Below are 14,727 nucleotides of genomic sequence, written 5' to 3' on the forward strand. Positions count from 1 at the left end.
TGTGTTAGTGATGTCTGATGGCCTGTTTTTTTTGTTTCTCGGTCCCAGCTTTGATGCACCTGTACTGAACTCGCCTTCTGGATGGTAGCGGGGTGAACAGGCAGTGGCTCCAGTGGTTGTTGTCCTTGATGATCTTTTTGGCCTTCCTGTGACATCGGGTGCTGTAGGTGTCGTGGAGGGCAGGTAGTTTGTCCCCAGTGATGCATTGTGCAGACCGCACATCCTCTGGAGAGCCTTGCGGTAGTGTGCGGTGCAGTTGCCGTACCAGGCAGTGATACAGCCCGACAGGATGCTCTCGATTTTGCATCTGTTAAAGTTTGTGAGGGTTTTAGGTGACAAGCCAACTTTCTTCAGCCTCCTGAGGTTGAAGAGGCACTGTTGCGCCTTCTTCACTACACTGTCTGTGTGGGTCGACCATTTCAGTTTGTAAGCGATGTGTATACCGAGGAACTTAACTTTCCACCTTCTCCACTGCTGTCCCGTCGATGTGGATGGGAGGTGCTCCCGCTGATGTTTCCTGAAGTCCACGATCATCTCCTTTGTTTTCCTGACACCACACTCCAAGTGCCCTCACCTCCTCCCTGTAGGCTGTCTCGTCATTGTTGGTAATCAAGCCCACTACTGTTGTGCCGTCTGCAATCTTGATGATAGAGTTGGAGGCGTGCATGGCCACTCAGTCATGGCTGAACAGGGAGTACAGGAAGGGGCTGAGCACGCACACTTGTGGGAATCCAGTGTTGAGGATCAGCGAAGTGAAGATGTTGTTTCCTACCTTCACCACCTGGGAGCGGCCCGTCAGAAAATCCAGGACCCAATTGCACAAGGCGTGGTCGAGACCCAGGGCATCAAGCATAATGATGAGCTTGAAGGGTACTATGGTGTTCAATGCTGAGCTGTAGTCAATGAACAGCATTCTAACATAGGTATTCCTCTTGTCCAGGTGGGATAGAGCAGTGTGCAGTGTGATGGCGATTGCATTGTCTGTAGACCTATTGGGGCGGTATGCAAATTGAACTGGGTCTAGGGTGTCAGGTAAGGTGGAGGTGATATGATCCTTGACTAGTCTCTTAAAGCACTTTGTGATGACAGAAGTGAGTGCTACGGGGCGATAGTCATCTTTTCCTTCTTGGCTACAGGGACAATGGTGGCCATCTTGAAGCATGTGGGGACAGTGTTGGGGAGAGATTGAATATGTTCCTAAACACACCAGCCAGCTGGTTTGCGTATGCTCTGAGGACGCAGCTAGGGATGTCATCTGGGCCAGCAGCATTGGGAGGGTTAACACGATTAAATGTCTTACTCACGTCGGCCACAGAGAAGGAGAGGGCCCACAGTCCTTGGTAGCGGGCCGCGTTGGTGGCACTGTATTATCCTCAAAGCGGGCAAAGAAGGTGTTTAGTTTGTCTGGAAGCAAGACGTCGGTGTGCGTGACGTGGCTGGTTTTCTTTTTGTAGTTTGTGATTGCCTGTAGACCCTGCCACATACATCTTGTCTCTGAGCCGTTGAATTGTGACTCCACTATATCGACATTTCACTTGTTTGATTGCCTGGTGGAGGGAATAACTACACTGTTTATATTCAGCCATATTCCAAGTCATCTTTCCATGGTTAAATGCGGTGGTTCACGTTTTCAGTTTTGCGCGAATTTTAATAGTTTTTAATAGTTTTTAATAGTCACAGTTGGTACAACACTTCCTTATATACTCACTTACCGAATCAGCGTATAAATCGATGTTATTCTCTTAGGTTGTCCGGAACATTTCCCAGTCCACGTGATCAAAACAATCTTGAAGCGTGGATTCCGATTGGTCAGACCAGCATTGAAAAGTTCTTGTCACAGGCACATCCTGTTTGAGTTTCTGCCTATAGGACGGTAGTAGCAAAATGGAGTCGTGATCGGATTTGCCGAAGGCAAGGCGGGGGAGGGCCTTGTATGCATCGCGGAAGTAGTAGCAGTGATCCAGTGTATTGCCCGCATGAGTGCTACAATCAATATGCTGATAGAATTTAGTTAGCCTTGTTTACATTTTTTTACATTTTAGTCATTTAGCAGACGCTCTTATCCAGAGCGACTTACAGTAGAGTGCATACATTTTATTACATTTTTACATACTGAGACAAGGATATCCCTACCGGCCAAGAGCAGACGTTCTTATCCAGAGCGACTTACAGTAGAGTGCATACATTTTTTATTACATTTATTATTATTTATTTTTTTACATACTGAGACAAGGGTATCCCTACCGGCCAAACCCTCCCTACCGGCCAAACCCTCCCTAACCCGGACGACGCTATGCCAATTGTGCGTCGCCCCACGGATCTCCCAGTTGCGGCCGGCTGCGACAGAGCCTGGGCGCGAACCCAGCCCAGCCTGGGCGCGAACCCAGAGACTCTGGTGGCGCAGCTAGCACTGCGATGCAGTGCCCTAGACCACTGCGCCACCCGGGAGACCCTTGTTCTCAAATTTGCTTTGTTAAAAATGAAGCTGATGTAAGTACTGTAAGACCTTTAAACAAGTTAACATTCACAAGGCCACAGGGCCAGATGGATTCCCAGGACACGTACTGAGAGCATGCGCTGACCAGCTGGCAAGTGTTTTCACTGACATTTTCCACCTCTCCCTGACCAAGTCTGTAGTACCTACATGTTTCAAGCAGACCACCATAGTCCCTGTGCCCACATCTGTAGCCATGGAATGCTTTGAAGATGAGTCATTGCTCACATCACCATAATCCCAGACACCCTAGACACACTCGAATTAGCATACCACCCCAACAGATCCACAGATGACGCAATCTCTATTGCACTCCACCTGGACAAAAGGAATACCTACGTGAGACTGCTGTTCATTGACTACAGCTTAGCATTCAACCCAATAGTGCTCTCTGTGCTCATCACTAAGCTAAGGACCCTGGGACTGAGCACCTCCCTCTGCAACTGGTTCCTGGAATTACTGACGGACAACTACACATCTGCCACGCTAAACCTCAACACGGTTGCCACTCAGGGGTGCGTTCTCAGTCTCCTCCTGTACTCTCCGTTCACCCACGACTGTGTGGCCGCGCATGACTCCAATACCATCATTACGTTTGCTGATGACACGACGGTGGTAGGCCTGATTACCGACAACAATGAGACAGCTGACGTTGAGGGACAGGGATAAGGAGGTCAGAGATCTGGCAGTGTGGTGCCAGGACAACTACCTGTCCCTCAACGTCAGCAAGACAAAGGAGCTGATTGTGGACTACAGGAATCGGGGCCGGGCATGCCCCCATTCACATCGACGAGACTGTAGTGGAGCGGGTTGAGAGCTTCAAGTTCCTTGGTGTTCACATTACTAAGGACCTGTCATGGTCCAAACATACCAACACAGTCGTGAAGTAGGCCCTCAGATCCTCAAAAAGTTATACAGATGCACCATTGAGAGAATCTTGACTGGTTTAATCACCACAGAGTCTGGTGCGGACCGCCCAGTACATCACTGTGGCCGAGCTCCCTGCCATCCAGGACCTCTGTATCAGGCGGTGTGAAAGGAAGGCCTGGAAAATTGTTAAAAACTCCAGCCACCCAAACCATAGACTGTTCTGTCTGCTTCCGCACGACATGTGGTACCGGTGCGTTAAGTCTGACCCCAACAGGCTCCTGAACAGCTTCTATTAACAAGCCATAAGCCTGCTAAATAGCTAACTAAATAGGTAACAAAATGGCTATACAGACTATCTGAGTTGACCCTTGTATTTAATTTTTTCACTCTCTCTATGCACACTCACACCACTCTACACACTCACGCCCACTGACACTCCAACACACACACACACACACACACACACACACACACACACACACACACACACACACACACACACACACACACACACACACACACACACACACACACACACACACACACACACACACACACTGAATTTGCTCACACAACATGCATAGACATTTATACTGACTCTACACACAAACATACACTCACATACATTCATCATATATATGATGCTGCTACTCTGTTATCTCTGATGCCTAGTCACCTTACCCCTATACATACAGTATATACACCTCACTCAAGTATCACTGCCCATTGTAAATATGGAATTGGAACTGACCCTGTGTGTAGCTTACTTACTTCTTGTGTTCTTTTTATTTTGTGATTATTATATTTTTATTACTACTGTACATTGATATAGATTACGACATTGCTGGGTTTAGCTCTTGATAGAAAGACATTTCACTGTACTTTCACATTAAAACGTGAAACTTGAAATGATTAGCACACAATTTGGACGTAAATAATGATCATTCACAATTGCAGTGATGATAGCCTATTTTTAAATTATGTATGCCTAACTTGGTGTTTGAGGGTATTAAAAATAGAAAATGTACTTGAGACAATATGTGGGCATAGGCAGATGTTGCAATTGGAGGATGCATTCTATGCATAGGCCTATTCTACAATGATATTCAATAGGCTACATGTGTCGGTACAAACTTTGATTGAGAAATTATGTCATTTAAAATGTTCATTTTGCACTCCCTCACTTAAAAAATAGCACTCCTACACCCCTGGAATTTAAGGAATGTTGGCGCGTGCACAGTGCACTGCTCGGATGCTGGGATTATTTGGGACGAATTTGCAAAGGTAACCTACTTTTTGAAGCGATTTGTTTGACAATCAGATGAAAACATCATGACTGGTTGTGTTCATGCCACATTAAAAGGTAATACATTTTTACAGTTAAATGACGTCTTGGAGGTTCTATGGACCAACTGATTTGTTCTGGCACTGGCCCTGAGTCAGGGGTCCCACAGTGGCCTCAGGTTTCAAAGTGCATCTTGTTAGCGTGTGCAGCGACTGTTGCAGAAATGGGTAGGCCTATATGTGCTCTCCAATATTTCCCAGCTTCTTTTAAAAGTTACTTGCAATGTCAATTCAATTTGATGTCAATTTAATTACCTTATACTTTGCTATACTGTATGTTTAACATTGTCACTGTGATCAACTCGAAGTTGTCTCAATCTTGGTTCCAGTAACATTTCCTCTGGACCTTACCAAGACCAGGTTCCAGAACCAGGGTGAGGCGGCCCTCAGACAGCATGGCCCTGGCATTGTCCTCAGACAGACTACAGGGGGATGCTGGGCACTGCTCTGGGGATTGTATGTGAAGAGGGGCCCCTCAAACTGTGGCAGGTACACCAGCTGTGTACAGACATACGTAGCTAGCCACTGTACCAGCCTCACTACTTTAGGAGATGTAGTATGTGCCACAACACCCACATCACTTTCCCTGCATTAACCCCCTAATGCATGTTTGGCTACGGCTAGTGTATGTTCTTCCACTAGTGTACTCAGGAGTGCAGATTGTGGCCTATGAGCAGCTCTGCGATGTTCTTGGCAGGTCTGAAGATGAAAGCTTTCCCTTCTGGTAGGAGAACAGCACAATGGTGGAGCTGATCCCTACTCCTTTTACCATAACTATAACCACATCCAATTACAAGTCACATAAGACAAGTGCAAACTGTTGAATCTCACCAGTCTCACCAGTACAAAGACTGGATGTCTATTGCTCTAGATATCTCCATGTGCAGCTTACTGCATGCATTCATGACAGTCTTAAGTCATTGCATTTATCAGACAGGAGCAGACTGAAGTAGGTTCAGGCTTGTGCCTCCCTGTCAGTGTCCACCCAGTTAGGCCAATGTGTCCTCTCCTCTCCCCCACAGGAAAGCAGCGATCGGGAGCATTCTGGCTGGGGCTGTGGGTCAGTTCATGACCAGCCTCACTGACCTGGTCAAAGTGCAGAGGCAGATGGGGGAGACGCAGGGGAGACGCAGGCTGGAGGGCAAGCCACCTCCGTAAGAGAGGGAGAGATAGTGTGTGTAACTAGTCTTTAGCCATCCCTCCACCCCAAACTGTATGTATTTTTGTACTTCCTCTTTTACATCAGCTCAATTATAATTTAGTCAAATCAAATTGTATTTGTCACTTACACAGTTTACAGCAGGTATAAACGGTGCAGTACAATATCAATATCAATCATATCAAAAGTAAAAATGATATGTACACAATATGATACACAGTATAGATTCTGAATGTGCTATGTTGAGTATGTCTGTATTTACAAATATAAAGTGTCTTGGTCGTGCAGTTGAATAAATAGTATAAATAGAACAGCAGCGTTGACTGTGTGTGTGTGAGTGTGTGTGCTTTTGTGTAAGGGTTGGATGTGTGGAGAGTCAATGAAAATAGTCTCTAAGGTGCAGGTCTGAGCAGGTAGACAGCTAAAGCTAGTTGTTCAACAGTCTGGTGCTAGAAGCTGTCTCGGGGCCTGTTGGTCTGAGACCCGATGCTTCGATTCTGTTTGCCAGATAGTAAAGGAGTGAACAGGCCGTGGCTAGGGTGACTAGAGTGCCCGAGTGATAAGCCAGTCACCCTTCAGATTATCGTGTGAGAGAGAAGTTTCCCCATATTTTTTTATGGACTCATGTTGCCTCTTTTGTGAGTTTACCATGCAAGGAGTGTACAATCCTGAAGATTGTCTCCGAGGGGGGCATCTGGGGCCTGGGTTAAGTTGAGCCAAAGGGGTAAGTTGATCCACCCTTGTTTCTAGGAAACCAAATATTTAGGAAGAGGTAATCATTTCATAGAGTCTGTGATGGAAGAAACCACATGGAAAAAGTGGTAAGCAAGTTAGGTCCCCCAAAAAATGTCAAATGAATTTATTGTGTTACAGGTTTCATGTTGCTTGTATCTTAACCAAAGTAGATATTTTAAAGATTGTTCTATAAATCAGTTGGGATCTCTATAAGCTTCAATATGAGGTCATAAACCTAGCATGAAAGTGCATCCTTGTAGCTGTGTAGGCTAATATAGTCAAAATGTTTGCCTTGGGGAACTTGAGCCAATGGCAAGTTGAGCAAATTGAAGTGATTTCTTCCCAGGCGTAATGCAAGGAATTATTGCTGGGATATGGGGTAACAACAGGGCCTGTCCTATGTTAAAAGTGTTCTTAAAAAATGTGTTTGTTATGTGTTAAGTCTCTGTTAAATTATGCTTAAAATGATTAAAATACAAAAAAGGGATAGTGATTGTGTTGAATTGTTTTTGGGAAATAAAGATAGACATGGTTTAAAAAAAGTAGTACATTAATGATATTTTTTTTTGTTGTGTTGTGTGAATAACTATGTGAACCAGGGGTTGGAACAGTAACCATATTTTCCGGTCCATTGTTCCAACCAGCAACCAGACGGTTCGACCCCCCCCCCAAAAAAAGTTACAATATACAGTTTATTTCCGTAAATGTTTTAACCCGTGAAATCAACCGTTTGTAGCTCGGTTATGGAAAGGTCGTTTACTTGTTTGAAGGATGTAAGTGCAAGCCGGGGGGGGGGGGGACTGGAATTTCATGGGTGGGGAGCATTGATATAGGGCGAGAGAGATCAGACGGGTGGACATGAAGTGGGCTGAAGAGCTGAGCTTCACGTCATGACGTGAATTGAAATTTGTTTAGGCTTTTACTTGCGTCATAACTTCGAACCACCCAGTTTTATAAACTGGGTGGTTCGATCCCTGAATGCTGATTGGTTGACAGCTGTGGTATGTCAGACCATATACCATGGGTATGACAAAACATGTATTTTTACTGCTCTAATTACATTGGTAACCAGTTTATAATAGAAATAAGGCACCTTGGGGGTTTGTGGTATATGGCCAACATACCACGGCTAAGGGCTGTGTCCAGGCACTCTGCATTGCGTTGTGCATAAGAACAGCCCTTAGCCGTGGTATATAGGCCATATACCACACCTCCTCGGGCCTTATTGCTTAAGTATACTAGACGTTAAGAATATGTTTCGAACAAAAAGGAAATTACAAAAAAAAGGCTTTCGGTTCTGTTTGTGTGTATCTGTGTGTATTTATGGTGGTTCACATGATTAAACAAATGAATTCCTCTTTTCTGTAGGGTTACTCTGTGTGATATGAATTTAAAGAAAAGATTCAACCACAAAGCCACCATGGATATTATAAAACAACTCAGGGATAAATTATTATTATGAAGTGGATGATGTGTCATAACACACTGCATAGATCAGGCACTTCTTCAAGGCTGGTCTGCCAGAGAATAAGGAAACTGCTTAGGGATGTCACTGTGAGGCCAATGGTGACTTTGAACGAGCTACAGAGTTAGAGTGAGATGGGAGAATACTTTCCATGGCTCTACAACATCCCAGTCACTGCGCAAAACTGACCTGTATGACAGTGGCAAGTGGGAAGTATTAATAACTTTACATTCCTGCATCGAGTTTGAAATAATACTGCAAAAATGTTGTCTAAAAACATATTTCTGTCAATGTAAAGATCTGGGCCAAATGTAACATCACCCACTCAACAACATCCCTAGTTTGATGCATGGTGACAGCATCAGCCTGTTATGGGCATGCTTTTCATTGGCATGGACTTGGGAGTTTGTCAGGATCTTCAAGAGAAAAACGGATGGAGCAAAGTAAAGGACAAATCCTAGAGGAGTACCTGCCTGGGTATTCTAAAACTCTAAACACTGGGACTGAAATGTTTCAAGTTTTAATGTCACATGCACAAGTACAGTGAAATGCCTTTCTTGCAAGCTCTAAACCCAACAAAGCCGTAATCAATATCAGTGTATTACTAAAAATAACATACGCTAGAACAAAAACACAAAATAAATAAAAATACCTTTCAACAACAGGACAGTTACCCAACATAATCCCAAAACTACACTGTAGTGGCTTAACAAGGTGTTGAATGTTTCCCGGTTGTGTTGTCTGTGACGACCCTCCCACTCTGTCTGCCGTATTCTTTCTCTTTGCTCTTGTTTTCCTTATAAGGATGTCGGCGGGCGGAGCTGAGAGGGTCGTCAGCGACACACCTGGGCCCGAGTGTGTCCCAGGATAAGTACACCTCTTCCCCATTCATTGAATAGACTGTCTCCATGCAGACACACTGTTAGATTTTGGTTGTGGCATTTTTGTGGCCGTTTTGTTTGTTTGCTTTGGCACCTTTCAACAGCCCTCATTATCAAATGTATGCACGCAACCACTCACTTACACTACTGATTACTGACTACCCACACCATTGTTAATTGTATTTACGTTACTTCAGTTAATAAATATATTTTTGTTATTCCTAATCTCCACTTTGTCTCCCTTTTTGTTACCGACTTCGAGCCGGACCACACCGGCTGCGTTGCGTGTGTGAGCGTTGCAAAATAAATGTACACATACATGTTATTCAATCGTTTCATCCAAACTGCTCGCGCACGCCAAGGAGCATCTGCTTAGCGAGGCGCTAAAATAGCACCTGCCTCTATTTTTTACGCTTGAAGCACAGCACAGCCTCTCCCATCTCCTAATAGTTTTTTACCTATTAGGAGTGGGTGATTGAAAGATTAACTGAGTTCCACACTTGTTGGCGGTAATGCACCTTAAAGTTGGTTGCCAACCGCCATATAAAGTCCACAGAAGAAGAAGACTGAAGGAGGAGAGATTACTAGAAACTACCTAGGTTTCAGCTTTAATACTGCAGATAGATTTGTAGCTTCCATCAATGTAATTGTCTGCATCACTTTCAATCACCCATATTTTGTTGTAAATCGAGTGCCAGTCAAAAGTTTGGACACACCTACTCATTCAAGGGTTTTTCTTTATTTTTACTATTTTCTACATTGTAGAAGAATAGCGAAGACATCAAAACTATGAAATAACACATATGGAATCATACCAAAAAAGTGTTAAACAAATCAAAATATGTTATTTTTGAGAAAGTAGCCCCCCTTTGCCTTGATGACAGCTTTGCACACTCTGCGTCTGACAAAGACACAGCAGTTGGAACCAAAAATCTCAAATTTGGACTCATTAGACCAAAGGACAGATATCCACCGATCTAATGTCCATTGCTCATGTTTCTTTGTCCAAGCAAGACTTCTTCTTATTGGTGTCCTTCAGTAGTGGTTTCTTTGCAGCAATTCGACCATGAAGGCCTGATTCACTCAGTCTCCTCTGAACAGTTGATGTTAAAATGTGTCTGCTGAACTCTGTGAAGCATTTACTTCTGATGCAATTTCTGATGCTGGTAACTCTATTGAACTTATCCTCTGTAGCAGCGGTAACTCTGGGTCTTTCTTTCCTGTGGCGGTCCTCATGAGAACCAGTTTCATCATAGCTCTTGATGGTTTTTGCGACTGCACTTGAAGAAACTTTCAAAGTTCTTGACACTTTCCAGATTGACTGACCTTCGTGTCTTAAAGTAATGATGGACTGTTGTTTCTCTTTGCTTATTTGAGCTGTTCTTACCATAATATGGACTTGGTCTTCTACCAAATAGGTATATCTTCTGTATACCACCCCTACCTTGTCACAACACAAATGATTGGCTCAAATGCATTAAGGAAATAAATTCCACAAATTAACTTTTAACAAAACACACCTGTTAATTTAAATGCATTCCAGATGACTACCTCATGAAGCTGGTTGAGAGAATGCCAAGAGTGTGCAAAGCTGTCATCAAGGCAAAGGATGGCTACTTTAAAGAATCTCAAATATAAAATATATTTAGATATGTTTAACACTTTTTTTGGTTACTACATGATTCCATGTGTTATTTCATAGTTTAGATGTCTTCACTAGTATTCTACAATGTAGAAAATAGTAAAAAAAGAAAAACCCTGGAATGAGTAGGTGTGTCCAAACATTTGACTGGTACTGTAGGTAAACTGGGATACGATATAAAGAGTTAATCAGCGTGATTTTTCCACAAATAGAGAGGTATTTTCCTTTCCATTGTAGTAAAATCTTATCTATTTTTGCTAATTTTCTATTAAAAATATTTTTCTTTCTGGATGTGTATACTGAGTATGTCCACATCACCGTCAGACCATTATATTGGTAAACTACACGGTAATGTAAAAGTACATTTTTTGGGTGATTCAATACGTATCATAATTTATCATAATTTGGTTGTATTTCAGAGGTTAGAAAAAGTATCTAGATCCTCTATGAGGCTGTGGAGGGATCCAAATTGTGGATTTAAAAGAAAGCATGAGTCATCAGCGTACAATGACACCTTTGTTTTTAAGCCCTTGATTTCTAACCCCTTGATATTATTGTTGGATTTGATTTTAATAGCTAACATTTCGATGGCCATAGAAAATTGATTTGCCGATAGTGGACAACCTTGTTTACTGCTCTTGACAGTTTAACACTTTCTGAGAAGTATCCATTAATTACTATTTTACACCTAGGGTTACTATACATACAATTGAAATATTCCAGGCATTTACAGTCCATTCGGAAAGTATTCAGAAACCTTGACTTTTTCCACATTTTGTTACGTTACAGGCTTATTCTAAAATGTATTATTAAATTGTTTCCCCCCTCATCAATCTACACACAATACTCCATAATGACAAAGCAAAAAACAGGTTTAGACATTTTTGCACATTTATAAAAATAAAAGTTCAGGAAGTCGGACAAGTTCAGACCACTTCAACACATTTACACATAAGTATTCAGACCCTTTACTCAGTACTTTGTTGAAGCACCGTTGGCAGCGATTACAGCCTCGAGTCTTCTTGGGTATGATGCTACAAGCTTGGCATACCTGTATTTGGGGAGTTTCTCTCATTCTTCTCTGCAGATCCTCTCAAGTTCTGTCAAGTTGGAATCGGGAGCGTTGCTGCACAGCTATTTTCAGGTCTCTCCAGAGATGTTCGACCCGGTTCAAGTCCGGGCTCTGGCTGGGCAACTCAGGACATTCAGAGACTTGTCCCAAAGCCACTCCTGCATTGTCTTGGCTGTGTGCTTAGGCTCTTTGTCCTGTTTGGAAAGTGAACCTTCGCCCAGTCTGAGGTCCTGAGCTCTCTAGAGCAGGTTTTCATCAAGGATCTCGCGGTACTTTGCTCCATTCATCTTTCCCTCGATCCTGACTAGTCTCCCAGTCCCTGCCGCTGAAAAACATCCCCACAGCATGATGCTGCCAACACCATGCTTCACCGTAGGGATGGTGCCAGGTTTCCTCCAGACGTGATGCTTGGCATTCAGGCCAAAGAGTTCAATCTTGTTTCTCATGGTCTGAGAGTCCTTTTGGTGCCTTTTGGCAAACTCCAAACAGGCTGACATGTGCCTTTTACTGACGAGTGGCTTCTGTCTGGCCACTCTACCATAAAGGCCTGATTAGTGGAGTGCTGCAGAGATGGTTGTCCTTCTGGAAGGTTCTCCCATCTCCACAGAGGAACTGTGAAGCTCTGTCAGAGTGGCAATCAGGTTCTTGGTCGCCGCCATTGACCAATGCCATTCTCCCCCGATTGATCAGTTTGGCTGGGCGACCAGCTCTAGGAAGAGTCTTGGTGGTTCCAAAATTCTTCCATTTAAGAATGATGGAGGCCACTGTGTTCTTTGGCACCTTCAATGCTGCACAACATTTTTGGAACCCTTCCCCAGATCTGAGCCTCGACATAATCCTGTCTTGGAGCTCTACGGACAATTCCTTCGACCTCATGGCTTGGTTTTTGCTCTGCCAACTGTGGGATCTTATATAAACAGGTGTGTGTCTTTCCTAATCATGTCCAATCAATTGTATTTACCACAGGTGGACCCCAATCAAGTTGTAGAAACATCTCAAGGATGGTCAATGGAAACAGAATTGGAGCTTCAAGTTCCTTGGCGTCCACATCACCAACAAACTAACATGGTCGAAGGACAACAAGACAGTCGTGAAGCGGGCACGACTAAACCTATTCCCCCTCAGGAGACTGAAAAGATTTTGCATGCGTTCTCAGATCCTCAAAAGGTTCTACAGCTGCACCATCGAGAGTATCCTGATGGGTTGCATTACTGCCTGGTATGGCAACTGCTCGGCCTCCATCCGCAAGGCACTACAGAGGGTAGTGCGTACGGCCCAGTACATCACTAGGGCCAAGCTTCCTGTCACCCAGGACCTCTATACAAAGCAGTGCCCTAAAAATTGTCAAAGACTCCAGACACCCTAATCATAGACTCTCTCTGCTACCACGCGGAAAGCGGTACCGGAGCGCCAAGTCTAGGTCCAAGAGGCTTCTAAACAGCTTCTACCCCAAGCCATAAGACTCCTGAACATCGAATCAAATGGCTACCCAGACTATTTGCATTGCTCCCCTCTTTTATGCTGCTGCTACTCTCTGTTATTATCTATCCATAGTCACTTTAACAACTCTATCTACATGTACATATTACCTCAATTATCTCGACTAACCGGTGCCCCCGCACATTGACTCTGTACCGGTACCCCCTGTATATAGCCTCACTATTGTTATTTTACTGCTACTCTTTAATTATTTGTTACTTTTTTTCTTACTTTTTTAGGTATTTTTCTTAAAACTGCATTGTTTATTAATGGTTTGTAAGTAAGCATTTCACTGTAAGGTGTTGTATTCGGCACGTGACATAAAATTTCATTTGATTTGAATGCACCTGAGCTCAGTTTCGAGGCTCATAGCAAAGAGTCTGAATACTTATGGAAGTATATATATTTTTAATAAATTTGCAACAATGTCTAAAAACCTGTTTTCCATTATGGGGTATTGTGTGTAGATTGATTAAGATTTCTTTATTTTTTAATCCATTTTAGAATTAGGGCTGTAACGTAACTTTCCGAATGCACTGTATATATAAATTCCAGTCGTACTTTATCAAAAGCCTTTTCAAAGTCAGCTAAGAATACCAGAATTTGGTTTCCCAGATTTTTCATTGTGTTCAATTGTTTCCAGTACTTGTCTTATATTATCTCCAATGTATCGTCCATGTAAAAAACCTGTCTGATTAGGATGAATAATATCCGACAATACATTTTTAATTCTATGTGCTATGCATTTTGCTTGAATTTTTGCATCACAGCACTGAAGTGTAAGTTTTTTACTGGACCAGATCTTTATATTTACCACCTGGATCCTGTTTCAGTAATAATTCAATCAGATCTCCTTGTTAAGTATCTGATAATCTACCATTTTTGTAGGAGTGGTTAATAACGGTTCTCTAAGTATATCAAGAAAGGTATGCCATCCAACCCTGGAGTTTTCCCAGACTTAAAGTCTTTAATTGCACCAAGAAGTTCCTCCTCTGTAATTTGGCCTTCACACGAGTCTTTCTGTACAGCTGTTAATTTTACATTATTAACAGAAAAAAAATCCATACAATTATCTTCGGTTAGTGGAGATGGAGGAGACTGAAACGAAAACATATGCTTAAAGTACTTTGCTTTCTCTTTCAAAATATCGTTTGGTGAATCATGGGTGACCAAATATTTTTGGTAGCATTTCTATGTTGAAGATTAAAAAATAATTTGGTGCATTTCCCTCCATATTCCTTCCAGTTCGCTTAATTTTTTAAATAATATATTACACTTGATCTTTCTTGAATAACGTCCTCCATTTATTTTTGTTTGTCCTCTAACTTATTCTGTGCCTTTACGGTACAGTTTTTGTTGCCATCTATCTGTACTATTAGTCCTTCCATTTCCTTTGTGTAGTATCTGGGATCGACATCTGTTTATATTAGTTACTATGCTGTTACTAAGCAGTGATGTATTACGGCAGTGTTACGTTACTACACCTAATAGGAAATGCACATGCGCACTATTGTGCCGGGAACTGTTGAGCACGAGGGGTTTTGACTAAACGAATACTAACTGTACTCCCGTCTCCTGCCTGGTCA

General features: G+C 42.9%; 1 pseudogene; it reads left to right on the top strand.

Annotated features, from left to right (window-relative positions):
- The first annotated feature begins 4,767 nt into the window (after window positions 1-4,767).
- Window positions 4,768-5,866, top strand: LOC139555866 (mitochondrial uncoupling protein 4-like; annotated as a pseudogene).
- The last annotated feature ends 8,861 nt before the right edge of the window (window positions 5,867-14,727 follow it).

This window comes from Salvelinus alpinus, chromosome 27 (genome assembly GCF_045679555.1).
Source record: "Salvelinus alpinus chromosome 27, SLU_Salpinus.1, whole genome shotgun sequence".
NCBI classification, from domain to species: Eukaryota; Metazoa; Chordata; class Actinopteri; order Salmoniformes; family Salmonidae; genus Salvelinus; species Salvelinus alpinus.